This window comes from Mustela erminea, chromosome 17 (genome assembly GCF_009829155.1).
Source record: "Mustela erminea isolate mMusErm1 chromosome 17, mMusErm1.Pri, whole genome shotgun sequence".
NCBI classification, from domain to species: domain Eukaryota; kingdom Metazoa; phylum Chordata; class Mammalia; order Carnivora; family Mustelidae; genus Mustela; species Mustela erminea.
In genome coordinates, this window is record NC_045630.1 from 45,010,385 (window position 1) to 45,038,017 (window position 27,633).

Consider the following 27,633-nt stretch of genomic DNA (forward strand, 5'->3'; position numbering starts at 1 on the left):
TCTCATCTCCATCCATGCTTGTCCCCATGTCCCCAGGCCAGCACTTGTTGGGCTCAGTGTCCCTGATGAGTCAAGTTCTCTCCAGGAGGCTGTTAGGGTAAAGTAGGGATAGGTCTGTGATGAAATGGGGTGAGGAATCCCTCTAGGGGATCACTCTCCTGCGTCGGGCCCTGGTCAAGAGCCTGTTTTCTGATGTCACCCATTTCCAAGCCTTTCTGTGGTTCTAGGGCAAGAATCTGCCCTTTTCTCACTGGCTCCTCTATGGGGGGTCTCCAGTATTTCTCTATCAATCCAAGTCAGTTAGCTTCTCAACTCCCCAGATGGCTAGGCGTTGCCGATGGGCTGTGTTCTCCTCTCCCTTGCCCTGGTGGGCTGAGTCTTTTTTACCCCTTTGCTCTTATGTGGGCGCGGCAGCAGACGGGACCATGGATGCATTTAGTCCACCCTGTTTAACTGAAGTCCCTTTTTTGCTTTGTGGTTTGAAAAGCAGCAGATGGTCAGCATGGTTGGTTTTCTCATAAAGTGATTTCTCCTGTAACAGGCAAACCCTACCCGACGTGAGTCAGGGCGCTGTGCTGAGCTGCACGGGCTGGGAGCCTGATCCCGAGCAATGTCCTGGCCAATGAGTTCGAGGACTTCACCCTCGCTAGCCAGCCTCGCTGCGGCTCTCAGTCCTACATGGCTGCATTTTATGGGGGAAAATTACGTGGCGATCTCCGTGTCATAGACCCATGAAGGGCTGTGATGGATTCCTGGAGATGTCGAGGGTCTGGTGTACCTCTGTCGCTATGGAAACTAGTTCCCTGGTGACAATTGGGCTCAGTGACATCTACAGTGGTGTGATGCATGTGGATTCTGGCTCTGGTAATGGGCAGAGAGTAGTCCTTAGACGACTGTGTTCACCCCTACGACCAGCCATCACCTTCAGGATGTCACCTGGCTCCCTTTCTCCCTGAGCACCTAGCATGGGGCCTTCTCGGACCACCTCAGCTCAGAGGATGAGGATGAGGACAGGGCGGGAGAGGGTGACCCTCTAGCCCAAGATCTGGAATCATTCGAGTGCTCCTGGAGCTGCTTCCAAATCTAGCCCCCCGGGACTTCTGCTTTGCGGTCACCCAAGCGAGGGAGGGTGGGCTCAGAGCTCTTTTAGGGGTCAGCTTTCTTCATGTGCAAGTTAGGCTAGGGTGAGGAGGAGATAGTTTGAAAGTCACTTGTGTTTGGCTTTGAAATGTATGTGTCCCTGCCTCCCCCCCAATATTTAGTATGTAAATGAACTAACACAAGTTAAGTGCTTAGAACAGCCTGGTTTATGCTAAGTGCTTTGTAAGTGTTTGCTATTATTATTATTATTATTATTATTATTACAGAAATTGTATTTCACTTTCCCTATGAAAACAAATTTGCACGCCTTGCCTCTCTGCAACACCCTGGACTCAGAAAATGCACAAGACTCAGGATCGAAAACTCCTGTTTTTTTTTTTTTTTTTTTTTTACTCCTTTTTACATAATACGGAGTATATCTCTGTACAAATATTTTGCTTATTGGTTCATCCCATTCACTAGACTGGTGAGCTCACTCCTTGTCATGCTACCAAGAACCAGTTAGCTGTGTGTGAGGTCTCTCTCTGGGCTGCCCTCATGGCTGTCCCTCCCTGGTGCAGGGGTGAGAGAGCCAGGCCGAGCTGCTCCTCCTTCCAACTCCTTCCTCCCTGCTTTGTACCTACTGCTCCAACACATCCCGGGTCTTGAAACGGCCTTGGCTGGGGGAGGGGATGGGGGGGGCTTGCTCTCGCTCCTCTTTCCAGCTGTGTGCACCACTGCCCTCCATCTCTTCTACCTTCTCTGTCCTCCTCACCCCTTTTCTCTCTCTCTGTTTCCCTGGGCTGGGGGGCCCTCAAGGGCAAGCTGTGTCAGTCTTTGTGGTCTGAACACCCAGCACATGGCCTGGCACATGGTAGATGCTCAGAATATTCCTTTTTCTTCTCTTTGGAATGACAGAAGCTTCTTTCTGTATTGTCCTGTGTCTGTTCTGCTTTGTGTCCTCTGCCTGTCCCCGCTTATGCCCCCGCCCCCCTGCTAGTTTCCCCCCAAAGCCTCTTGGGCTGCTGCTCTGCCTGGCCCGGTGCAAAGGGGACGGGGTTCCCCATGGCCAGGAAGCCTGTCTGACCTCAGCTGCGGGAAAGGCCCGAAGAGGGGGCTCCACTCAGCATGTCAGGACTGGTACCTCCTGAAGAGAAGTAGGCTTGTTCTGGGCAATTTCCATCTCATTTGTCTTTTCATTTGTACCTTCAATTGGCCAATTTCATCTGGAATGTGCTTGGACTCACTGGCAGTCCACACACGACAGACGAGGGGCCCCGGCAGCTGATACAGAGACTGGCAGGGACACGGGGGATCAGTCCTCCGGGACCTCAGGCGATGGGGGCGGGGCCTCCAGGAGCACTCCTGCTTGAAGGCCGGTGACCTTGTGATCTCCACAAGTCTGGAGGAGGGGAGGACAGAGGGGAAGCTGTGACAAGTGGGGTTTAAGGTGAGGATATCTACCTGCTGGCCTACCTAGCCATCTACCTACCTACTGGGGGAAGGGCAAGTGCAGGGAATGGAAGAGAAGTTGTTTGGGCTTTTAGGAGTAGACGGTATGAAATGGTACTCAGTGAAGGAATCAACGTATTCCAATCGTATAAAATTCAGAAACAGCAAAACCAACCTATGTTGCTGGAACAGTGAACAGTGGTCATCTCTCCACGCGTTTCTGGAGTGCGGGGGGGGGGGGGGGGGGCGCTTCTCTGTCCTCATCTGGGCTGTGGTCACATGGGGGATTATTACAAACCCCGTGTAAGAATGCATTAAGTTGCACACTTAACAATTTACGTGCTTCGCTGGGTAAGTTCTACCTTGATAAAAATGAAGGGGAAAAAAAAGACACCCAAGGTTTTCAAATTTTACTGCACGTAAGCATCCCACGGGTGCTTATGTAACATGCAGAGTGCTGGGAGCCCTGGAATCTGTTTCATTGGTCTGGAGCGCTGCCTGGGAATGTGCATTGTTGACATCTGCATCCTTCCCAAGGGGACTTCTGAGACACATGGTTCACAGATGAGATGACACGGGCTTGGGCATCTGCCCAATCAAACGGCCTAAGTGCCATCCTGCTGGCAGCCATGAGGGGCGGCTGGGTGGTTAAGGACTCCCAGATGCCCTTGGCAGGGAGGGTAAGAGGTTGGCCACGCTGCAGCATAGAGGAAGCAGTCGTGGGAAAAGTGAGGGCAGCTCTCTGGGCGAAGAAGGGTCAGGACAGAGTTGTCTGGGCAGCTCAGTCAGTGAAGTGTCTGCCTTCAGCTCAGGTCAAGATCCTAGGGTCTGGGATCAAGGCCCACATCGGACTCTCTGCTCAGCAGACTCTGCTGCTTCCTCTCCCTCTGCTCGTTCTCTCTCTCTCTTGCTTGCTCATTCTCTCCCAAATAAAAAAATAAAGTCTTTAAAAAAAAAAAAAAAAAGAAGGATTAGGACAGGGAGTGTGCTCCCTCATCAAGGAAAAGCACTATTCCGAGCAAGGAGACCTCTCCAGCACTCCTGTCCCCGTGTACCTTTGGTGCTGCTGTGGCTAGGGAAGCAGAGGTGGAGGACCATGGAATGGGACACTGACTACGGGGACTGGGGACTGGGTATGACCCGTCACGCATTCCTCAAGCACCTCAAGCACCTGCTGCCGGACGGGAAGAAGGAACCCAAGCCTGAAGACACAGGGCTAAAGAGAAGACCGTGGGGAGGGTGTGGATGGGCTGATATTTCCACAGCTGAACACCAGGACTGGCTGAATGTCTGAAAATGGACGTAAAGGATGTCTTCTGAGATGACCTTGACTGGAAGGCCTGGGAGGGCTGAGATACAGGGAGGGGAGCCATGCTTGGGGAGGGCTTGCCGTGTGCCTGACCCTTTACAAACACCGTGTCACTTGACCCTCACAGTAATCCCCTGGCCTGCCCTCCTCATGTCCCCCTTACGGAAGATGAAACCAAGACGAAGACACACGCACCCACTTGTCCAAACCACAGACTCCCCAATGGCTGCACTGTGAACTCTGGTCAGTGGGATTCAAGCCCCCGCTCTTTCCCTGTCCCCTGCCGCCCCTCCCGCTCAACCTCTCAGAGTGACAGCACATGTGAAGGATCCACACAAATGCTTTCTCACACATGATCTCACTAGATTTCCCCAAACCTCTTGTGTTAGACAGGTGTGAGTGTTATGGATGAAAAATTCACCTTCAGGTAAAGGATAACCTGCTCAAGGTCAAACAACTGATAAACAGCCAGGAACGAGGCCTTCAGCACAGGTCAGATGGCTCCAGATTTGCCACCGTCCCTTGTCTGGACCCTGAGAAACACCACCCAGCCCTGTCAGAAGTCAACTGGGAGGGCTGGGAGATGCCACTGCCTAGGTAGGGCACAGCCTGGTTTCACGATGACTGGAAACGGATTTTCCTAACCTCCCCATCTAGGGACCGAGACGGAAGGCTGGCCTCAGCAGGGATGTGGAGGCCCTGAAAGCTTCAGTGGCGGCTCAAGATCCTACAGGACGTCGAGGCCAGAGGGGAGGGCAGAACCCATGTTTGCTCACCTGGACCATTTCCAGAGGCTTTTTGGGATATCTCTTCAATCTCACATGCTTTGCCTCAGAGGGCCTCCCCTTCCTCCTTCATCTGGACCGTGAACTAGCTGATGCCAAAGGCGCAAAGGAAGCATCAGCCAATGCTGGGGGGAGAGGGAGGGCAGGGCAGTAGCCCCTGGGAGTCTTCACAGTCCCTCTGGCAAAGAGCACCCATTGGCATCAGTCCATGGACCCAGGGCATGGGAGCAAGGTCCAGGTGGGCACCGGGATGTACACGGGCTCTCTGCCCTGACCCAGGCATTCTCCCCCGTTCATGTGGCCATTAAGGGGTCAACACACAACATGCGAGGAACACGTTGCCTAGGGAGCTGTGTCCTGGGCTGAACTGCCAGCATCTGGACTGCTCCGGGGTGCCAAGTCTTACAGTGGAGGCCGACACAGACCCTGCACTCTGCTCACGTGTGCTAGAGGACTGTCCGCTTGGTGGCTTCCTTCCAGCAAACATTCTTTGCCCACCCTGGTTTCTTCTCACTGCCTACTCTGCCCTGGGATATGAAACCAGCGCCCTCGAAGTCAGACCTAATTAGACCAGCCACTCGGAGGCAGTGAGCTCCTCACGGCACACACCAGGCTCGCATGGCCACACTGGATTATCCTGCAAGCTGTTCCTTGTGCCCAGTTGTCTCCTTGGATTATCCATTCTGTTTCCCCGCCTTCCATCACCTCCCTAATGGAGAGGCAGGACGCACGCGGTCCCCCACAGGCCCGCATTCATCTTCCCAGTCTGACCCTCTTGCAGCCTATTAAGCTACGGCTGCGAGATGGAGGAGGGGAGAAAAATGAGAACGGTGCGGAGAGAGCCGTGGAGGGCAAATGGGACTCTTTGAGAAGCCGGCCCATTGATAAGTCAGGCCAAGGAGAAATGGCCTTGAGCTCAGAGAAGCGGAGAGCTCTCCAGACGGCGAGGCCGGGCGAGCAGCCTTCCTCCCTGGGCTGTGAGCACGAGGAGGCCAGGCCAGGAGGGTCTCTGTGCAGAGGGCTGGGCGGTGTGGGAAACAGGCCACGGCTGCCCCATTTCCGAGAGAAACTTAGTGGTTCTCCCCACTTGCCTCTGGTGCTCCAGGCACTGCGGGAGTAAGTACGGAAGCCCACAGCCCGGCCCTATCACAGATTCCGGATTCTAGCCTCACCCGCCCTCCGCGGCGGTCTGTTCACTCCGCTCCCGGAGCCGCCCTGGCGCACTCTGCAGAGCCCTGTTCTTCCTCTGCGGCTCTCCGTGCTCCCATCCGCACCCTGCTCTCCACCCTGCTCTCCGCAAACATCACCCCGGCGGCCTCCTGGGGCTGGTGCACGGGGCAGGCTGCACGGGGCAGGCTGCACGGGGCAGGCGGGGCCTCCTTTGCCCGCCTCCTGGCTGCCCACTCCCTCTTGCTTCCCTCTAACTTGGGAGGGAGGTTTCCTCCCGGGGAAACACCATCCTCTTCCCTCCCTCGTCCTCAGGAAACCTACTCCTCCTCCTATTGTCTCCCCGCCTTTGGAAACCGCCATCGAAATGCCCCTTCTGTCTGTCAGCCCCTCTGCACACAGAGCCTCCTGCAGATCTGCAGATACCCCGTGAGGGCTTCTTCGTCTCCCAGCTGTGCTCCATCCCCCAGCCTTTCTTGGTGGCGGGCTCTGGAGCTCTGGCCAGCATCACCCTGCAGGGCTGCGTCCCTTCCTTCTATGAGTGCTCTCCCCTGCACCTGTGCCTCCAGCGCTCGCCCCCACCCCCCGGGGCCCGCTTCCCACCCCCCCACCCCCGCTTCGCTTCCATGGCCACCTCTCCTTAGGGCCTCATGGGGCCTCCCGTCCCCCTGGCAGCTCTTCCTCCGTCACCACGTCAGGGGGAACGTCTCCCCTTCCAGGTACAGTACAGAACCTCCACCCGCATCCTGAGTTACGCACACCTTGGCCCCACTCCTGCACTTGCCTTTTTTTCACCCAGCGGACCCTCCACCGCCCCAACCACCCCGATGGTGGGTCCACTCTTCTTGGGCGCGCCCTCTGAAGTGTGTCTGACAACAGTGGTCAGGCATTCCCAGGACTCTGAGGACACAATCCCAGGTGGCCTGCCGGGAGGTCAAAATTACTGTGAAGTCTGGTTTTATGCCTCTTTGTGAACGTCCCCCTGGCACTGCCTTTGCAGTTTCTCCCCAAGTCCGAGTCTGGGCTGGCACCGCTGAAAAACCTGTTCCCAGTCCAATCCTATACCTGGGCGCGCCTCCCACCTCCTCTAGGACACCTTCTCCAGATAACACCGTCTGTCCTTTCTACCAACTACCACTGGCTTTAAGACTGGTACGATTTAGCTTGGCGTTTAATGATTTCTTATTTGCTTTGAGGGTAGGTCAACCCATTAGCAGTTCCTTGAGGGCAGGACCTACCCCCCTTTATGTGTTCCTCTAAGGCACGGCCCTTGGTAAGGCCTTGATTGGAATAAAGCCAAATGGGTTCCCTCGGAGGCCCTGGGACACATTTCCCCAACGCTCTCTGTGATGGTCCCAGTCTGGACACACCACTCGTGTCCAGTGTATCGCTGGAGGCTGGGGCAGGCTCCCCGTGACCTCACCTCTCCCAATGGGGGGACGGCAGGGTGCTTAAGCTAACCTATCTCCTGGGCACTGTGCCCACGAGCAAGGCTCGTCCGACTTGTGGTTCCTTTCCAATCACTTAATCGCATTTGGCTCTCTGCACCTGAGGTTGAGGACTTCCAGCAGCTCCACAAATCCTCCTTAATTAAGCCTCCGGAGGCCCCTGCAGAGTGGCAAACAGGCGGCTCCTCTTTTTCGGGCCCACACGGCCTGGGGGCCGTTCAGCTTTAAGCGGGCACATCCAGGACCCAACCCACTGTTTGTGCAGGCTGCCCCTGGCTCTGCCTGACCCTGATGCAGCACCACCTGACCCTGGAGGGCTGAGTGGGCGGGGCGACAAGCAGCAGGAGCCCGGAGGGTTTCTTGGGATTGTGCAAAAATGAGCGACCTGCAAATTAGATGCAAAATACTGTGCAAGTATGGCTGATAGTAACTGGGAACCAATAGCTTTGGGCGTTTTAGGCCATGAAGTGCCGACCCCGTATATAGTCATGTTTACCGCCCCAATGTGCCTTTTCTGATATTCCAAGGAACAGGGAGAGCGCGCTTCTGCAAGACACTGAGGGACATACACCCTCTCTCGGGATTGCCCAGGCACAGGGCTTGTTAGAGTCAGCTGCTACCTATGTAAACGTAAGACCCCATCCCCTGCCAGCACTCACCGGCAAGCCTCTACCAAGCAGCTCCTCCCTGCAAAGCCCCAGAGCAGAGCGTGAGGTGTCCTCGATGCATTGAACTTGGTACCATAAACATCTATTGGGTGCCTATGAATGTGTATTACGTGCCACTTACTAGCTGGGCGACCCTGGGCAAGTTCGTTTTCTCATTTGAAAGGGGGTCACGCCAAAGTGCTGCAGTGCATGAAGAGGTTTTTTTTTCTTTTTCTTTCTTTTTCTTTTTCTTTTCTTTTTTTTTTTTTTTAAGATTTTGTTTGTTTTTCAGAGAGAGAGAGAATGAGCACAAGCACGGGGAACGGCAGGCAGAGGGAGAAGCAGGCTCCCCGCAGAGCAGGAAGCCTGATACAGATACAGGAACCTCGGGGTCATGACCTGAGCCGAAGTCAGACGCTCAACCGCCGGAGCCACCCAGGTGTCCCCAGTGCATGAAGAGCCAACGGCAGGACATCCCTCTCACGGGATTTGCTCAGTAACACAAGGAGCCAACTGTGGATACAGCAAAAACCTGGATGAACCCCAGAGAGTTATGCTGATGGGGAAAAAAAAAAGCGCCAGTAACAAAAGATTACTGGCTGTGTGATTCCATTTATGTAACATATGTGAACCAACATAATCCTAGCCATGGAGGGCGGACAAGGGGCTGCCGAGGGCTAGGACAGGGGGTGTGTGGCTCTGAAGTTTGGCACAGGGAGCCCAGAGACGGTCCAGGTAAGTAACCTTGACCGTGGCGGTGGTTACACGAAGGAACACGCATGAATGCGTGTGTGACTGGGGAAATCTGGACGAGTTCTGTGAGTGACATCCGTGTCCGTGTCCCGGTTTGTATATCGTACTGTAGTTAGGTATGCTGTTAACATAGAAGGGCTGGGTGAAGTGTACTCAGGACCTCCTTGGACATCTCTTTGCAGTTTGAGTAAACCTACGCATATTTTATTTTATTTTATTTTTAAATTTTTTTCTATGCATATTTTAAAATAAAATTTTTTTAAAATGGGATATAGTACTTGGAGCATAAGGGTATTTTTGAGGTCTGATGAGTTAGTATCAAGCATATCACACAGCATCTAGCGCATCATAAGCCTTTGTTATATGTTGCTGTTGTGACTACAATATGCCAGGCACTGGAGAGCTGGAAGCCACGGTCTGTGGCCTTGAGGAACTTCCTATCTAGCAGAAGAGGAAGACACAGCAAAGAAAGGTTTTTAATAGGATGTGCTGAGTGTGCCCAGTACATGGGAGGAGTTCTGTGGGTTTGGGGGAAGGTTTCCTGGAAAAGATGTCATTAGACTCAAGTATCGAAGCACAGCAAGAGTCAGCCAGGTGAGGGGACCGTGAAGGGCACCAGGCAGAAGGAACGGTCCGAGCAGAACTGAGAGGTATGAGCCGCACGGGATGGCTGAGAAACCAGGGGCAGCTGGCTCTACTTGGGCCTCTGGGGGGCAAAGAGTGACAGGGGAAGAGGCTGGCAAAGTAGGCGTAAGCCAAGCCAGGGAGGCCGTGAATGTCTCAAGAGCCCAGACTTTGTCCTTCAGGAGGCAGGGGCAAGGAGCCACTGTCTTCCACGAGCCTCAGCCACCCCTGCTCTTGACTCTGTGGATTCCCTGGGCGCTCCTGCCAGCGGGACCCCGGAGAGGGCCGAATCAGTGCCTCTGTCCCAGCCTTGAGTGAAGGACTGGAAGTATCTGAGAAGGTGAGAGGCGCCGCACAGGCTCTGCAAAGCCAACTTGGACTGGCCTTATACACAGCCGGTAAGCCTACTGCAAACCAACCCGCGCGTCACCTTCCAGACCCACACTCTCCTTCCCTCCCCGCGTGGGCTTTTGTCTTTGGTGGGCTTTGGGGGACCACTACTCCTTCCACTACGGTGGATAATCCACATGCTCTTTTCTACAAGCCTGTGCACGGAGCGGTGCACACCGCATGGAAAGTGGGGCCACAGACAACAGGTCCAAGTCCACCTCCTCACTGACCAACCCCGACACTGGGAAAGCCACCAAACCTTCCTGAGCTGTGGGTTCCCCCATGGTGCAACAAGGCTTCCGAAGATGCCAGAAGCTGGGGTGTGGCTCCAGGGACACAGAAAGTCAACCATGATGTGCATGAAAGAGCCTTGTGGGTTGAGAGGAAGTGTTCAGATGGGACTGATGACTGTTATTGCTCCCGAAACTGGTTCCTTCAACCTGCACCTCTGGTTGGAAAATCAGAGTAAATCCCCTTTGAATCTGGGCAGAGTCTTTAGAGATGCAAGGACAGAGAAAGGAAAGGAAAAGAGAGAGGAGCAGGGGCCAGGCAGCGGTTATCTGGTCTACCAATGCCACACTCGGGGTAGTTTTTCCCATGAGATCCTTTTTGTGCCTAAAGAGCTTTCACTAATGAATTCACTCCCCAAACAGTTTTTGGACGCCAAATAGGTGCCAAGCGCCAGTGCCTGGTGAACTCAACAGATAGGGCCTTCGCTCTCATGGGGTCACAGTCTACTGGCAGAGACAGACGTTTATCTAATAAACACCCAATTATCTAATTAGATCTCATGATGCATGTTGTGGGAAGGAAGAATCCAGGACATTGCCAGAGTGTCTACCACAGGCCTGATAAGATTCTGGAGGCCCTCAAGGGAAGCTTTTCAAAGGAAGGGCTATTTGGGTGGAGATCTGAACGGCCACAAGAATTTAGGGAGGACCAGTATGGATGGAAAGAGTGGTCAAGGGCCAGGGACCAGCATGAGTAAAGGCCATGAGCCCAGAAAGAGCCTAGCAGTCACAGAGCTCGAGGAAGCCGGTGTGCAGAGTGCAGAGCTGGGGAGGGCCCTGGAAACCACCAAAGTGTTCTGAGGGTATGAGAGAGGGTGACCAGATCAGACTTGTGTCTTTAGAAGGTCATTCTGGCAGCTATTTGGAGTCTGGACTTGAAGGGCAAGGGGAGATGCTCACATGTCGGTCACAAGGTGACCCCAGGGGCACAGGCTGGGGTAAAGTGGAGACAGGGTGGGGTCTGGGTCTCGGTACTGCCCAGGGATCAGACAGGCACCGGTGAGGGACCGGATGCAGGGGAAGTGTGGACCCTGACTCCCAGTGCACACAACTGGTTGGAGCGGGGGCCATTCGCAAACCCAGGGGACACTGGAAGGGGATCCTGCAGGGGGTGGAGAAGGCAGGGAGGGGGTGAGGAGAGGAATCATGCCTCTGTCTTTAGATATGTCAAGTCTCAGGTTTCCCGAGACATCCAACCGACTCAACTAGGCGGGGGCCTGTAGGGGGCCCAATGGAGATGAAAAGATGCAGGCTGGAGGTGTGCTTCTGGGTGTCACCTGCACGGGGCTGATCACAGAAGCCTTTCATGAGATGGCCTGGGGACAAGTGTCTAGTCGGAAGAGAATGCCTTGAACCGGACCAGACGGAACGCCAACGTTCAGAGATGGAGACGGGAAGGATGAGTCAGCAAGATGACTTGGGAGCGAGCAGAGAAGCCAGGAATAGGGGACCAGAGGAGCCAAGGGAAAGGGAAGTGTCAGAAAGGAGTGAAAAATGCTTCTGAGAACTAAAATATGCTCCGTGGTATAGCGACACAGAGAGCTGTTTCGGGAGAGTGAGGGGGGAGGAAGCCAGGCCGAAGTGGGGCAGAGGAAGAAGCTGGGGGTGGTGTGCATGTGAGGAGGGCTACGCGATAGTCCGCGCTCCCAGGAGACCCGGCTCGGAAGGAGAAGTGGAGCTGCGCTTGAGGAAGGCTTTTAGTTTTGTTGTTGAAGATGGGGGAAGCGTGGGCGTGATGGGAAGGATGTTCCCGAAGAGACCAGAGGGCAGGATCAAAAGCACAGGTTGGGGGGCGCCTGGGTGGCTCAGTGGGTTAAGCCGCTGCCTTCGGCTCAGGTCATGATCTCAGGGTCCTGGGATCGAGCCCCACATTGGGCTCTCTGCTCAGCGGGGAGCCTGCTTCCCCCTCTCTCTCTGCCTGCCTCTCTGCCTACTTGTGATCTCTGTCTGTCAAATAAATAAACAAAATCTTAAAAAAAAAAAAACAAAAACAGAAGTTGGGGAGAAGGGGAGTGGGACGTGGCCTCCTCTGCTGGAAGGGGAGGGTGGGAGCGAGGACTGGCGCAGAGACAGGTGTGTGCGTGTCGGGGCGGGGGGCAGTTGGTGCGTTGAGTAGAGGGATCCTGCCTGAGGACTCGTATTTCTCTGGGAAGTGGAAGGTGAGGTCCTCCGTGGAGAGTGCAGGTGTAGGTCGAGGTCCGGGGAAGAATGTGGGAAACAGGCTTTGTGGAGAATCAGGAGAGAGACAGCCAGGGGAGTGGGGTGGGAGCACCAGGCAGTTCTGAAGAATAAGGTGGGTTAGTGATGGTGAATTTCTGGAGGTACCGATCTGCCTTATTTTGCGCCTTTTTCTAAGTGGGTTGAGTTATTTGGATGCAGGTAGAAAGCAGCAGAAAGTGATTAGCCCAGAACTGGGGCTTTGCCAGCCTGGGGCAATAGAAAGACAGAGGGTCAAGAGAGTTTGGGATATTGGAGGGGGCGGTTCTTACAATGAGAGGACATGGGATGTATCTCAACTCGGAGAAGGGACGGCAGAGGAAGGTGACAGGCGGCGAGAGAGGAGAGGGACTGAGGGGACCAGTGGACCGAAGATCCCCTGAGGCCTCAGAATGCTTGTTTGAGAGTCACTGGACAAGCAAGCTCAGTGACCAGGAGGTGGTGACCAGAAAGCAGGGTGTCTCCACCCGGTGACCCTCAGGTGATGGCAGATTGTCAGGTGACTGGCTGGGGCGGGAAGGGCTGATGGTTTGAGGTAGTTAGAGCGGTCCACAGAGTCGCTGGTCTCAACCAGGACAATGGGCGGCCTGGGAAAGGGGAGCGTGTCTATGGGCAGATGCCAAAGGCCTCCCTGCATGAGAAGAGCGGCTGGTGATGGGGGTGGGGAACGCAGCCTGATTTTAAGATTTGGGGAATACGTCTCTCGGAGAAATTATATTCTCTTGCATCTCAAGTACATTCTCCAGAGCTAAAGTTCAGGAAAGAAAACGGGAATCATAAGAAGAGATAGCAAATGGCGCACAGGGTCAGAAGTTAAGAGATTCATAGGTAGTTCTGACGAGACTGACATGCTGTGTGACCTTGGGCCGGTCTTTTCCCCTCCTGGAGTCTCAGATTTCTCATCAATAAAAATAGGTTGGGGGGCTTGGCTATGCTGGACTTTCCCCAGTGACGTTAAGGAGCCACGAATGGGTTCAGGCATGCTGAGATGCTGATCTCCACCCCCACCCCTCCACCCCCCAGCCCTTGGGTCGGAGTTCCTGAGCCATCACCGCTGTGCATGTGTGCTCTAATGTGAATGAGCAAGTGGGGAACCATGGGCCAGACACTCTCCAGGGCCCCCGCCGCGTGTGACGTTCCATCGTGCGCATCTCTGCTGCTTGGTCTTGGAGGGGGCTGCGGGGAGGCTTGTGGAAGAACAGACAGACTCCCGCTGCCGGCAGAAGTCCATCTGCTGACAGAGACAGGAGCCAAGTCTCCCAGCTCCCCACTGCTCCTCCCGCCTCCCACCCAGCACCGGCGGAGGAGCTGTGATCGGCTCAGGTGCCCAGGGGAGGGGAGGTGCGTCTGCCCCTCTTCTGTCTGGTGGCTGGGTGGTCCCTGCACAGGTGGTCCCCTCAAGCCTCAGCAGGGGCTTAGGGAAGTGGAGGAACAGCCACCCACGGGCTCCTTCACCCACTGTCCAGTCCCACGAACAGACTCACTGCTTCTGAGGAGTCAGGAAGCAGGTGCGTCTGCACAGGACTGGGACAGAGCCATCACAATGCAAACCCTTCTCTTGGTGCCAGCTACTTCTCAGAAATCCACGGAAGATCCGCTTCTGTGGCCGATCCTGGACCACGCTCCTGCGGCTGCTGGCCCTCCTCGGCCTCCCCCTCCTTCCGTCTCCCATCAGATGCGATATGCCTGGGTATGCACCTGCAGCCTAATTGTATCAGGAACAACCCAACACTTGACCCAGTACTTGGTACACAGTAGATACTCAATGAGTATTTACTGAGTAGACGAAGACTACTCTCAAATATTTAAAAAAGAAAACTCAAGCCCACTAGAAGTTTTTGAATTATTGATCACATTGCTCCTGTGTATTTGCGTCAATCAATGATCACTTTTAAAACTCTTTGGTATTTACTGGCGCTTACTGGGTGCCACGCATTTCACAAGTATGGGCTGGTTTCATTTCCACAACCTGTGAGATGGGTCCCTTAACCCCATTTTACAGAGGAGCACACCGAGGCTCAAAGAGAGGTAAAGAAACATGTCCAAGGTCATAGAACTGGTAAGCAGGGGCCGCAGGATCCTAACCCAGAGGTGTCCCACTTTAAAGAGCGCAAAGGCGGCACACCAGGCCACCTCTAAGGGCATGCACACAGAACAGAATGGAGAGAGACGGACGCAAAGGCGGAGGCAGAGAAGCGTGCAGGAAGGCTGCAACAGCCCAGCAGGGGACTCCCTCCTGCCTTACCCCGGGGAACTGCTTCCAAGGTTGTCTAAGTTTGGCTGAAGAAAAGTGAAGAGGCTCAGGCCCTCACTCATCTCGCCCCCTTTGACTGTTCCCCTGGTTCACCCATGACCCAGGCAACCTGGCATTTCATTCAGTGCTGCTGGGCTTGGTTCTCTGAGTCCCTCGAAGGCCAGGGAGGACTCGTCCTGGCGACAGGCCTTCCCAGCTTCCCTTTCCACGAGGCAGAGCGACTAGTGGACCCCAGGAGCAGGCAGGAGAGCATCAGCAAACACAGGCGCTTTGACCTGCCGGCGATGAACACTGCTGCTGCCAGCCCCCTGCACCCGCCCCCTGCCTCCCCGCCTCCGCCTGACAGGTGAGCAGCTGTGCTCTGCATCTGTCCATCCACCTGTCTCCCGCTCAGGGGCCCGGGAGAGAGCCGATGCTCCCGAGAGAGGGGGCCCTGGGCCTGAAGCAGCTCCCTTACTCCAGAGATTAATCAGCAGGGACGGGAAAGGGTGGAGTGGGATGGAGAGGGGCCTCTCTCTCCATCCCAAACCCCAAGCCCCTCGCCATTGCCACGGCCCTCTCCCTCTCGCTGCCCCCCCAACCCCCACCTCCTCCTAGCTCCCCCAGCTCTGCCTGCCAAGCTCTGCAAATTACCACACATGCCAATAAGTCATTAGAAACCAGAACGGCAAATACGGGGTTGCCATGGAGACCGATACCAGGAGCCCGCAGCCCTGGGGCCGGCCCGTGGCTCAGGTGCGCTGTGGGGAGAGCTGGGAGGGCCAACGCGCCTGGCAGACGGGAGATAAGGCGCTCTGCTTTCAGGTTGCTGATTCCGGGCCTTGGGCCCCCTCTCTGGGCCCGGCCCGGTGACCCTGCATTTGCTCCAGGGGCTGGTGGCGGAGGGGTGGGGGTGGGGCGAGCCCCACCCCTCACAGAGCCCCGCCTGCACCTGGAGGAGGTGGCTATGCTAACCCAGCTTCGGGCCAGCCCTGGGGCCCAAGGGCGCCTGTGCCGATTGCCCGGGCTTGGAGGAAACTGAGCCCAGGAAGGGGCTGCGGGCAGGACCAGCTCTCAGGCAGCCCTGTCTCATCTTCCCAGACTTGGAACTCACTTCTGCTTCTGCCCCATGCTGCGCACAGTACCGGGCCTTTAGCAGCAAGAAGACACACGTAACGCTTGTTGGAAATGGACGCGGGGCGGCGCGAATGCGTGTAAGCACCAGCAATTTCGGGCAAGACAGGAGCGAGCAGCCCCTGCCTCCACCAGCCCAGGGTGGCCTCGGCACATGCCCTTTTCTGGGGCCTCAGTTTCATTAATTGAGAATAACTCAATCGGGTTTCCCACGCGGTGTATTTCCAACCGAGCTCTCCTGAGCTTCTGAGTTAGAAGGGGCTCCTCTGCGGCCATGGTTCAGGATGAGGCCAAGGCCGTGGGGGTCTGGTCCACCGGCTTTGCCCCTCTAGTCTCCTGCTGCGGGTGTCATGTAGAACCACAGCACTGGAGGCCTAAATAACCCATTTGTTATCTTACAGCCAGGAGTCCAAAGTGGGTGTCACAGGGGTAACACCGGAGTACCATGTGGGGCTGTGCTCCTTCTGGAGCCTCAGAGGGGAGAACCTGCTCCCTCGCCCTTTCCAGCTTCTAGAGCTGCCCACATGCCTCGGCTCACGGCCCCTTCTGTCTTCTCAAGAGGGAAGTCTTACCAAGTCTTTCCTCACATCTCATTGCTCTCACGACTTCTGCCTCCCTTCTCCACAGGTAAAGGACCCTGTGATTGATTACACTAGCCTTACCTGGCTAATGCAGGATAATCTCCTTATGTGAAGGGCAGCTGATTAGCAACCTTAATTCTACCTGCAATCTTAGTACCCTCCGCTGTATCACAATATAACATATTCGAAGGTTCTGCAGATTCTCAGGCAGACATCCTTGGGAGGCCACCAGTCTGCCTACCCTACACACATACCACTGACCCTTGGAGAACACAAAGTTCAACACACCGACCCACCCACGCCCACCACGCTTAGTGAAAAAATCCATGTGTATTCTCAACTCCCCCAAATCTCAAAAACTGAACGACTAATAGCCTACTGCTGACCTTCCAGAAGTCTCTCTGATACCATAAACTGCTGACTAACATGTGTTTTGCACATTATATGTATTATATACTGTATTACAATAAAGTGAGCTAAGAGAAAAGATGTTTAGAACATCACAAGACTGAGCGTGGGTGGCTCCGTCTGTTAAACGCCCAACTCTTGATCTCAGCTCAGGTCTTGAGTTCAAGTCCTGAGCTGGGCTCCATGCTGGGTGTGGAGTCTACTTAAAAAAAAAAAAAAAGTCAAAAGGAAGAGAGAACACATTTACAACGCTGTGCTGTGTTTATCGATACCGTAAATGTACGTCATTTGTTTATAAGATGAATCGTCCGTCAGTATCATTATCGATGCTGTCTTATGTGATACAAGTGCTGGAGATGCTACCTAGGTTACTAACGCTGGACCTCCAAAATGAGAACGATATGGGGTATCTGGGTGGCTCAGTGGGTTAAAGCCTCTGCCTTCAGCTCAGGTCATGATCTCAAGGTCCTGGGATCGAGCCCCACATCAGGCTCTCTGCTCAGCAGGGAGCCTGCTTCCCCCTCTCTCTGCCTGCCTCTCTGCCTACTTGTGTTATCTCTCTCTCTGTCAAATAAATAAATAAATAATTTTAAAAAATGAGAATGATATGACAAAGAAATTCACATTTATTTACAAAATAGTTTTCCGATGTATTTATTGAAACCATCCATGTCTAAGCGGACCCGCATAGTTCAAACCTGTGCTGTTTGAGGGTCAGTTGTATAGTTTGTTTTTGGCAAGAAAAAAAAAAAAAAAAGGACTCTCGACTGCTGCCAGTTTTAAAGTGCTATGACCTGGACACCTTCTTTCCTCCCGGAGGGGTCCTGGCGAAGAAACCGGGAGGAACCCTGTGGATTGCCCCTTGGGTGTGCATGTTGGCAGGCTCGGGCTGCCCCGATGGGGTGTACAGGGAGATGGGTTTCTATGTCCACCAGAAAAAGGGGCTGCGGGGAGGAAAGCATGAGAGACGTTTTGGGGAACCCACCTGTCTTGGCTCTCTCCTCACCCCTCCGTGAGCACCCCTGTATTCAGACTCCTCTGCCATCATCTGTTCTTATTTTTATTTCCAGGGACAGCCATAGGGAACTGTGTATGCAGCATGTGATCTCTCCCATCAGACTGAAAGTTTCCTGAGGCCATGACCTTGTTCTACCTACCCCCATCGCTCACTGAAGGGATACTGATTTCATCGTCATAAAGCTGAGATAGGATCCTTCCTTCCCACACCCTGACCTTCAATACTGTCTGTCTTCTTCCTGGATTTATCCAGAGGACTCCCCAGATTATTTATAACAAACTCCAGAAACAGTGCCCAAGTTCAGTAAGCACAGGTCTGAGGATCTTCCTGCTAGCGCCTTTCAGGACCTGTAAGGATCAACTCTAGCCTTTGCAGGTGGGACAGGCCCCAACATGGTTGGGGGGACACGGTGGCCTCCGTTCCTACCTCTGCGAGACCCCCCTCTGCTGACCATCCAAAACAATGTGAGTCTCACAAGAAAGGTGCCCTGGGTATTAATCACAGGCCAGGTGTTTTCAGATTTTATGCAAATTCCTCACCCTCTCCCAGCCTTATTTTTACCCTTGGTACAAGCAGACAGCTGCTTCTCCTCGCTCCCTCTGTCATATGTCCCCGGGGACACGGGAAAAGCAACGGGATGTGGTGGGAAAGCTCTTCTTTGGAGGAGTTGCCCTGGGGACATGCAGGAGAAAAGGAACTCACATTTATTGAGCTTCTACTTTGTAGCTGGTACTTTACACAGATTAGCTCGGTTAATGTGGTGCTGGAGGAGCTGGGTTTGGGGCTGACTTCGGCTCTGCCGCTTGCTGGCTGTGCGTGGCCTCTGGCAAGTTACTTAATGGTTCCCAGCTTTCCAGTTTGGTTTCCTCAACTGCAAAATCAGGGAGAATCATATCTACTTCACAACGTTCTGTGTAAATGAGGTAAAGCTTTCCGCACACCCTGAGCACTCGCTGCTGTCAGCTCTCGGTATGAACCGCCCCAAGTGGTGGGCGCCTTTAACTCGGATTTATAGGGGAGGAAACGGAGCCTCAGAGAGGTTAGGTCAAACGCCCAAGGGCCTGTGGTTAGGGAAGGGGCTCTAACCCAGCTCCGATGCCAGCCACTCTGAACTGCGAACCATGCGCAGAGGAGCTCTGAGCTTAGGCCTGTGTCGTCTAGGTGGTTATGCCCGGAGCCTCTGGGGTAGAGCTGTTGGGCTCTCCTTTCTCAGGCTGCCCCCCACCCAGAGGGGAGAAGACTGTGGAGCAGACGGCTTTGCCCATGTGACCCTTGGCCCCCCGCTCTTTGGTGCATGGCCCGGGAGGGGAGGGTCCACTTGGGTCTCGGGTCGGTGAGGCACTATCCATGGACGCCACTCCACTCTAGAGCAATCTCTCTCCACGTGACAGGAGTGAGCCCAAACTGCCAAGCCCCAGGCAGCCTCTCTCCAGGGTAAGGACAGACTTACCACCCCCCATCCCGCCCCACCATGGGGGGGGGGGGATGCTTGCTCCTTTCTGCACAACTTTATTTCCAGTTAACTCAAAGTGAAACCCACTGGAATGGTCTAGGGGTAGCCTACTCAAAGGAGCACAGGCAGTGAGGGAAGGGAGACAAAAAGCTGCTTGCAGACTGGGTAGAAAAAGGGGAGCTCCTGGGAATTCCAGATAACCAGCCGGGGGCGGGGGGGTGCGGCGGGGGGGGGGCAGGGGTGGAGGGGGAACGGGGGGGGGGGGGGGGGGGAAGGCTGGTGGATGACAGCAGACCAAAAGAGTGCGGATACATGAAAACAGCCAGAGAGTGCAAAACAGGGCCTTCTCAAAGCAAGAGGGCTTCAAAGGACAGAGATGGCTGGCTCTCCAGAGGAGAGGGCAGGAGCCCGGGAGGGTAGGTTTGCATTCTCTAAAGGGCTGCTCTCCTGTCCCAGGATGGCGGGTAAGGAGGGACCCGCGACTGAGGGCCTGCCCCCCCGGAGCTTACACCTCCCTCCCATGCTTGCCCTCACCTTGGTCACCCTTTTCCGCCTCCCCCAGCTGTACGTTCCCCATGGAAGAGCCCTCCCCTCTGCAGAGCCACACTGCACCCCTTCCCTAGGCCCAAGTCAGTCGCACCTCCTCGAGGAAGCATTCCTATACACTCCCACACAGAGCTCGCAGTTCTGATAACATTTATAGTCTAAATCACACAGTTTAGCGCTTGGTTTTAAATAACTGTCTGGTATTATTCCCTCGTTATTGCTTGTGAGTATGAGTTTTGCCTCCCCAGCTGACTGGTGGGTTTCCTTACCAGCAAGGACCGTGTCTTACACTTCTTTACTTAATCCCCTACCCCACGGCCCATCCTGCCTGGGAGACAGTCCCCGGAAAACGGGGACTTAGTGGGTCAGGACGGATGGACCACAGTGGCTTCGATGGCTGGAGAACTTCCTGACTAGCCTCTCAGGGAAACACTGACATGGACACAGCGGCAACCTCAGGTTTTAAAGGGTCGGCTCCCGTCACCCCAGCTCTCACCCCTGCAAAGGCGCCCCCCATTTGGCTCTGAGGAAAACTCTTCACTCCAGGCTCTCCGAGATCTGGCCTCCAAATGTCCCTCAAACCCTCCAGGCATAGCCCTGCCTCTGAGCCCCCGCACCTGCTGTTCCCTCCACCTGACGTGCTCTTCCCATCTCGCCTCCTCTTCATCTTTACTCATAGGTCCCCGTCTCAGCAAGGTCTCCCCAGGCCACCATGTACAGAATTACAAACTCTCCTCTTCCTAACACAGACTCTCCCACTGCCCCACCCCCGCTTTATTATTTTTTTCCAGCACTCGCCAGTCTCAAACATACTATTCATTTTACTGTATTCCCCAGACCATGAAGTGTCAGCTCCACAAGGACAGAGATGTCTGGGTCCTCACTGTCTCCTGTTCCCCCAATGCCTAGCACAGATGCTTAATTAATACTTGCTGAATGAAGAGATCCCAGTCCCACCCTGTGTCTGAGATGGCCCAGAGATGGGCCATGGACAGGAACATTCTGGAAGTCCCTTCCAGAAGTGGCATTCCAGCATTCCACTCCTGGACCAATGCTGGGGAAGCACCTTCCGAAGTTCAGAGGCCTGGAGCTGTGCGAGCCCCAGCTGCCTTCATCCCACTGGGAGGTCTGTCCAAAAGTAGAAGGCGGGGGCGGGGGCACTGGCAGCAAGGTCCTGTGTCAAGTCCACCCCCCACGCCCAGACACAGCTTTTAAATATCTGGCTTGCCCAGCAGCTGCCCCTCTGTGCTCGCTCGCTCCCCTGGATATCGCACCTCTGCCCTCCCAGGCCAAAGACAGACACTTCATCACCTGCCTTTGAATGTTCATACTGAGAACACTCTAAAGAGGGACAAAACCTTTTCTGCCTTTCTTCTCTTCTCCTCCTTTGTCTTTAAAAAGACAGGGTCAGGTAAGACAGACCCACTTTTCCTGGAGGACCCAGGCTGGCTGTCTAACTCTGCTGCCCCTTCTTGCTTATGTTTTTGTTTTTTTTTTTTTTCCTGGAGGATCCACCTTGTGACATGTAAATATGAAGGCTTGTCCTTGTTCCTCCCAAGACACATGAGCCTCCCTAAGAGACACCGCACTGACAGCGCTCATTCCAAACCAACCCCACTAATCTGCCCCATCTGGGGTCTGCATCCCATGCTCACATCTCCCAGAAGTCACCTTCATATTGGTTCCCACTATGTGGCTGTGGGGACTAGCTCTTAGGGTCCCCCTTCTCTGAGGCCACTGGCTTCCTGCAGCCCCAGAGGCACTTAGCTAAAACAGAAGGAAACAATGTTGGCTCTCGAAGAACTGTGACCTACAGGGGCAAGAAGATGGGAGACCTTCTCTGAAGATCCCCCAAAGGAGACAGGCAGTTCCTAGCTTGGACAGGACTCGGGAACTTTCCAGCCGGGGGAGGGAAGGGACTGAGCAGGATGCCCCCAGAGAATGTTCTAGGAGGTCCAGGGGGCACTGGATTCCGGAGTGGTTCCAGAGCAGGAGCCCTTGGGTCAGAGAGAACATTAACTCCTCTGTTTTTTTTCCAGCTATGCTCCTTGAGCAGGTTACTGAACCTGAGTCTTGGTTTCCTTGCATTTAAATTTGAAGTCATAAAAGCACCTACCCCATTGGGGTGTTTTGGAGGATTTAATGGGCGAACGGATGTAAAGCACTTGGCACAGCACCTGGCACATAGTAAGTGTTCAATAAACACCCGCAGCTACCGTGAGTGCCATTTCAGTGTGAGAGGAAGAGCCTGAGACACAGCTGTCACCCCAGAAACCCCCTGCCTCCTCTTCAGTTCGAGACCCACCTCAAGTCCATCAAATGCTGATCAGCAGGGAAGGAGTAGGGAGCAGGGGGAGAAATGTCCAGAGAGAAACTGAGTTCTAAACCAAACCTGGTTCTGCTCACCTCCTACAAAACGGCTCCCTCAGTCCATGGGAACATTGGAGAGGACATGGTTATGAGGCCAGTCCCAGCAAGGGCGCACCAGATCCCTTGCCCAAAGGCCAACAATGTCTCCAGGCACTGGAGACAAAGAGGCCAAGGTGGGCCACATTCAAGGTGTTCCTGATATCCACAGATGGTGACGCACATACAGCAGGCCCCTTTTCATCCACGACTCCGGGGACCCAGGCTCCTCCGCACCACGGTCCCCAGACCCACCATCTGTGCCCGGCTGACTCCTTTTCAAGCCTTGCCCCGGATGTGATGTCCTTTGAGAGCCATTTCCTAACCCGCAGACAGAGCCAGTCCCCCTGTCTGCGCACCCTGTATCACAGCACTTCTTCATTGCTGTAAGCCTGCCCCTACTTAATGATAGCGGTTGTCCCACAGCACTTACTGGGCCAGGCTCTGTTCTGAGCTCGCTACATGGGTTCACTCATTAAATCATCATAACGACCCTCCAAAGTAGGTTCTATGGTTATCCCATTTAGACACAAGGAAACCGAGGCACAGAGAGGTTAGGTGACACGTCCAACATGGCTCAGCTAGAAGTGGAGCTCCACCCAGGTAGAGCCTGGATTTGAACCCTCGCAGTGTAGCTCCAGACTCTACACTCTTACTGTGAACTCTTAAAAGGCAGGGGTGACATCTGATGAGCCTCTGTCCCAAGCATGGGGCTGTGCACACAGTAGGTGCTTAGAAAGGATGGGTTGACTGCATAAGCCAATGCCTGTTTGAGGCTAACCTGGTGAATATTCCAACCTCTGAGCTGCAGGATGGAGAAACCCAAGCCTCTCAGGGAAGCAGGAGATAAAGGTACCCTTCTTATTCGCTGTCTTAGGGATCCCACCGCAGCAGCACACCTCGACTGCCCTGCTTCTGTCTAGTCTCTTGCTCAGTGTTTGTTGTTTCCCAGTTTCTCTTCTGCCTTTGTGTTCCTCTCCTTTTGTTCTTTGATCACTACCCCCCCTTCCCCCGCCCCATCCAGGCCCTGCCCATTGTCCCTCCAGGTAGCTCTTGCATCCTTCAAAGCCTCCTACCCCCATTCTTGGCCTTGGAGCTTTTATAGAGCCCAGGCCCGCCCGAGGAGGCTGAGAAACACCAGTGATATTGACTCATTACACTGGCCATGGACCAAGCTCTTACACCCTGACCCTGAATGAAAACAGCAATTTCCCATCAGTTCTACCTGGATGCAGAGTGGGGGTGCGGGTGGGGGGTGGTTGCCTGCCTATAGCTTGTCACTAATCTGTGTGGGCTGAGGAAGAGCCACTACCCTCTCCACCTCCTCTCTCAGGGTCCCAGCTCCTCCAAGAAGCCCCCGCCGAGCCCCTGAGAAAACGTATTCATGCAACCATTCAGCAGATCCTTATATATTCTAATATTCTAGCTGAGGAGAAGAGGCAGCCTTCTGAAACACACGGGTACAATGTACCTTCAGACAGCTGCACGAGGGGCCAGATGTCACAGACATCATAGAAGCTAAAGGAACTGCAGACAATTAGTGCTTTCAAAACAGAGACCTGTGTGACCTGGGGCAAGTAGTTTATGCTCTCTGGTCCTCAGTATCCTAGCTCTGAAGAAGGGGATGACAATCTAGCTCTTAGGTTGTCAGGAGCATCAGGAGCAAATTATCAGGGATAATTTTTGTAAAGCTGGTGACAGACTGGTGCTTAGTAGGTGCTAAGTAACACTTTTCTTTCTCCATCCTCCGTCTAAAACACTGGCCGTCTGCTCCACCTCTCAGATAAATGGTAAGATACGAATGGACCAGCCTTTAGATCAGAAATGTCTTAAGGACAGAATGATCCTGGGTCTGTAAGCTCTGGGGTAAGTGGTAATGCTGTAAGCTGCTGGGCTCGTCCTGCTAGAGATCACTTGCTATGATGATGATGATATTTCACTAGGATTGTTCACACTACCCTCCCCCGCTCCCAAGCAGTGGGTCTTTGAAAGAGGCTGGTGGGCACAGAACTAATCAGCCGGGGAGTCCAAATACAAGTTCAGTTCTGCCCTGAGACATGGAGGTTTGTTTAATTGCTATATTCTCAGCTCTTAAAATAGTACCAGGCACATAGTAGGTGCTCAATAAATTGCTGATTTTTTTTTTTTTAAAGCAATGGACTTTCTTTTTCTTTCAAATAAAAAGATGGATAAGGGTGGGCTAGGAGGGATAAATGGCAGGGGCCAGGGGGCATGCCAGGGAAATGAAGTTGCCAGGCCCACCAACCCAGTCTCCTCTGCAAAGGGGTACAGCAAAGCCAACAGTGCGTGTGTCCCCACCTTACGACGTTTGGTAACCGAGCACACATGCCTGCCTTGAGGTTTATGCTGCAGTTTTCAGAACAGAAGGAGGGCAAAGATGGAGACAGAGATCAGGAAGCGGGGGAGAGAGAGGTCTTGGAGAGCAGTGTGAGGAAAAGGGAGACAAGGAGATACCCGTGGAAGAGAGAGTGAGGGGAGGAGAGAAAGAGGAAGAAGGAGGGACGCAGAGGGAGAAAAGAACAGAAGTGCGGAGCCATCCTGGACAGTTACAGAGGAAAGCTGCTGTCACAGCCTGCTGGGGAATTCATCCCAGCAGACCCCTGAGTTCCCACCGCCTCTGCTGGCTCCTCGGGAAGGAGGGTGCCAGGGGGAGGGTGTGCATCTGGGGATGCTAGGTGTCCACCAGGCACTGGGCAGTTCTTAGTCCCTGAAGCACTGTGCCCTTAGTTCCTGCCAAAGATGGGGCCCCATCCTGGTTCTGAGGGACCCCCCTAGGCAGGAAGAAGGACACTCAGTGTGAAGCAACCCAGGGGGAAGGAAAAAGGCCTAGAAGGCTCAGACCCCTAGCTGTGCCCTTCTCTTGCCTCTTCTCCACAGAAGGACACCTGGCCAGCTGGGAAAATGGGTCAGGCCACCTACAGCTGACTTTTTTTCCTGATAACTACAAGGGGCGGGGGCTCAATGCCCCAGACACAGCCCCTGCCTACCCCATGCCCAGTGATCTTTGTTGGTGGGACCTTTAAGAAGCAGTGGGCTTTGGGAACCGAACCTGGCCTTCTTACTCAGGAAGAAGACCTCGGGCCAAAGCCCATCCCAGGAGTGAGTCTGCTGTTGGCCTGCTACATGGAAAGACCCAAATCTCAGTGATACTCACCAAGCTGCTGGGGAGCTGCCTCTACTCCCCTGACCCTGGGAGGAGGCCATTCTCTCAACCACCCCACCACCGGGGTCTACAAACTGCGCACTGACCGACCCCTCTCTGGCAACTGAACGCTGTGCCCAGCCCACCCCCTCCCGACCCTGCCGGTTGCCCAATTAGAAGCTGCGTTGGCTCCAACAGATGGGAGCTGCGGCAGCCTGAGGAACAGAGCACAAAGCCCAGCTGACATTTTCCTTCCTGTTCTTTCGGCGGGGGAGGAAAAACAGGGACTGGTGGGGGGGGGGTGCACAGCAACATCCCTAGGGCCAACCCCCCAGTGCCCAGGTCTCCCGCACCTCTTTAGCTTCTCAGCTCAGCCCTAAATGGAGGTCAGTCCCCCCTCACCCAGCGGTTCCTCGCTGGCTGGGCAGCCAGAGCTTGCGCCGCCCTTCGCCTGCAGGACTGACGGACCACCTGTGGCTGGCCAGCCCCCTCCTGTCTCCTGGGTGCCGCGGTGGGCCCAGAGCTGTCCTTCCGAAGCCGCTTCCTACTCTCAGAGACCCCCCCCGCCCCCCGCGGTTGGGACCAAGGCCGGCCCATCCCCCACCCCCAAATGTCCCATCGCAGGCTGCGGACAGACCCCTGCTGGCCCGGGAGAAGCCTGGCTCCTGGTTCCAGATACTTCGGACAGACACCAAGGCCACCTTGTCCCTCCGCGCGGACACCCTAGCTCCGAGCGGCCCCGGAGAGCTTCCACCCCACCAGTCGGCCCCTGTCCCGCCCTCTCTATCGCCTCGGCCACCTCTCGGCTGCCAGACGTCTCCGGGCGCCGCTCTATCCAGCAACAGTTTGGGGCGTCTCGGGCCTCCCCCGGGGGGATTACGGCCCGGCCGCCCCCTCCCCCGCCGCCTCGGGTGCTGCCCGCGCGGCCGGCTGCCTTCTTTACCTTCTGAGCCAGCCCTGCCTCCGTCTGCCCCGGCGACCGCCTCCCTCCCCGAGTCCCAGGCTCCTGGGCCGGCGTCCCCGCGGCCGCCCGCGGCCCGCCCCTCCCCCAGCCCCCGGCCGATCCCGCCGCGTCCCCCCGCCGCCACGCCGACGGGCCCCCGCGCTGCCCGGGGCTCAGCCCGGGGCCGCACACTCACCCGCGGGCGCCGTCCGGGCTCCCGGGGCCGCCGTCCGCCGCCCGCGCCGCCGCGCCCCGCTCGGCTCCGGCTTCAGCACGGGGCTGGGCTGGGGGAGGCCGGGGCGCGCCCTCCTTCCGCGCCGGGGCCGCCGGCGCAGGCCGGGCAGGGTCGCGGGCGCCTTCCCCGCCGCCGAGTCGTCCGGGGAGCGGTCCTGGGCCCCGGCCGGGCGAGCGCGGCCGCAGAATCGCCGTCCTCGCCGCCCCCGCCCGCGCCCGCGCCGTCCGCGCCCCGGGCTCCGCGCCGCCCTGCGCGTCGTGGCCGGAGGCTGGCGGGCGACAGCCGGGCGCTCCCTCCGCGCGGCGCGGCCGCAAGTGCACAGAGCAGGCCCTCGCGCGCCCCGCGCCCCTCGGTGCGCCCCTCCTCCCGGCTTCGCGCTCAACCTGCCCGCCCGCTTCGCCGCTGCTCCCCCAACCTCCGCGGCCCGCTCCGGTCGCCTCCTCCCCGTCTGCATGCCACGCCACCACCCCCCCCTTCGGTCCCGCTGCCAGTTTAACTCTTGAGTGGCCGGAGGCCCCCCTCTCCCTAACGCGCACACGCACCCGGGAGGGAGGAGTTGGGTGGGGCCGATGCTAAGGCTGGAGTCGCTGGGGCCGGGGGGTGGTCCTGTGCCTTTGGACGCTAAGCTTAGCTGAGAAAAAGGGGAGCGGAGCCCAGATCGGAGGGGAAAGGGATGGCGCTTCTGATACTGCCTCAGCCTCTTGTAAAGGCCGGGAGGACAGAAGAGGAAATTCAGCAGCTTTTAGAGGACAGGTGCATCTCGAGGGCAGTGCGTGCTCCGAAGACAACATTTCTGTTGCCCTCCCAAGTTAACAGCAGACTGAGGAATGCAGTGAATGGGTTAGAACTTGTTCCTGGGCACAGGCACCTCTCATCCTAAAAGAACGGAGTGGAATGCCCACCCCACCCCCCACCAGCTCTCATGCCCTTCCAGCATTGCCCCCTGAGCTGGCAGCTCTGGCATTCTGGAAGAAGCTCCCATTACGACCCTCAGTGAAGGATGGCAACCTCCATAGGCGTTAGGCAGGAACTGGCAAGTCCGCTCAGGGGCTTGGCTTCTGGGGGTGCCGGTTCTGCTGGCTGTGCTATGAACACTGGGAGAGGAGAGCAGGAGCTGATGGGTGCTGAGGGTGGGTGCTGGGCTGCTGCCAATGCCTTCCAAAAGCTGGGTCACTATCACGAACTGGGGCTTTTTGAGGGTGAGTCTTCTGGAAGACACTGCTTGAGGCCCTTGCCTCGGTGGGGCCTTCAGCCTGGATCACTCAGAATACAGGCAAGCTCAGCTCCACGATAGGCCACGCCCCGCGGATGGGTTTTGAGCAGAGCCTGCAGAACCAACCCTAGGGGAGTG

At 55.6% G+C, this 27,633-nt stretch overlaps 1 protein-coding gene across 5 annotated transcripts in view; it reads right to left on the reverse strand.

Annotated features, from left to right (window-relative positions):
• Window positions 1-27,312, reverse strand: part of LRRN2 (leucine rich repeat neuronal 2) — a 62,680-nt gene extending 35,368 nt beyond the window's left edge. The window contains exons 1-2 of one of the 5 annotated variants that reach the window (XM_032318674.1): window positions 26,244-26,791; window positions 18,239-18,407 (exon numbers count right to left, since the gene is read on the reverse strand). The gene's annotated coding sequence lies outside the window, so the exon portion shown is untranslated. Of the gene's footprint in view, window positions 1-18,238; window positions 19,138-26,243; window positions 26,792-26,824; window positions 26,847-27,290 lie in introns of those variants that run through there. The other 4 variants (XM_032318677.1, XM_032318680.1, XM_032318673.1 and 1 more) reach the window with 4 other exon arrangements.
• Window positions 27,313-27,633: the final 321 nt, after the last annotated feature.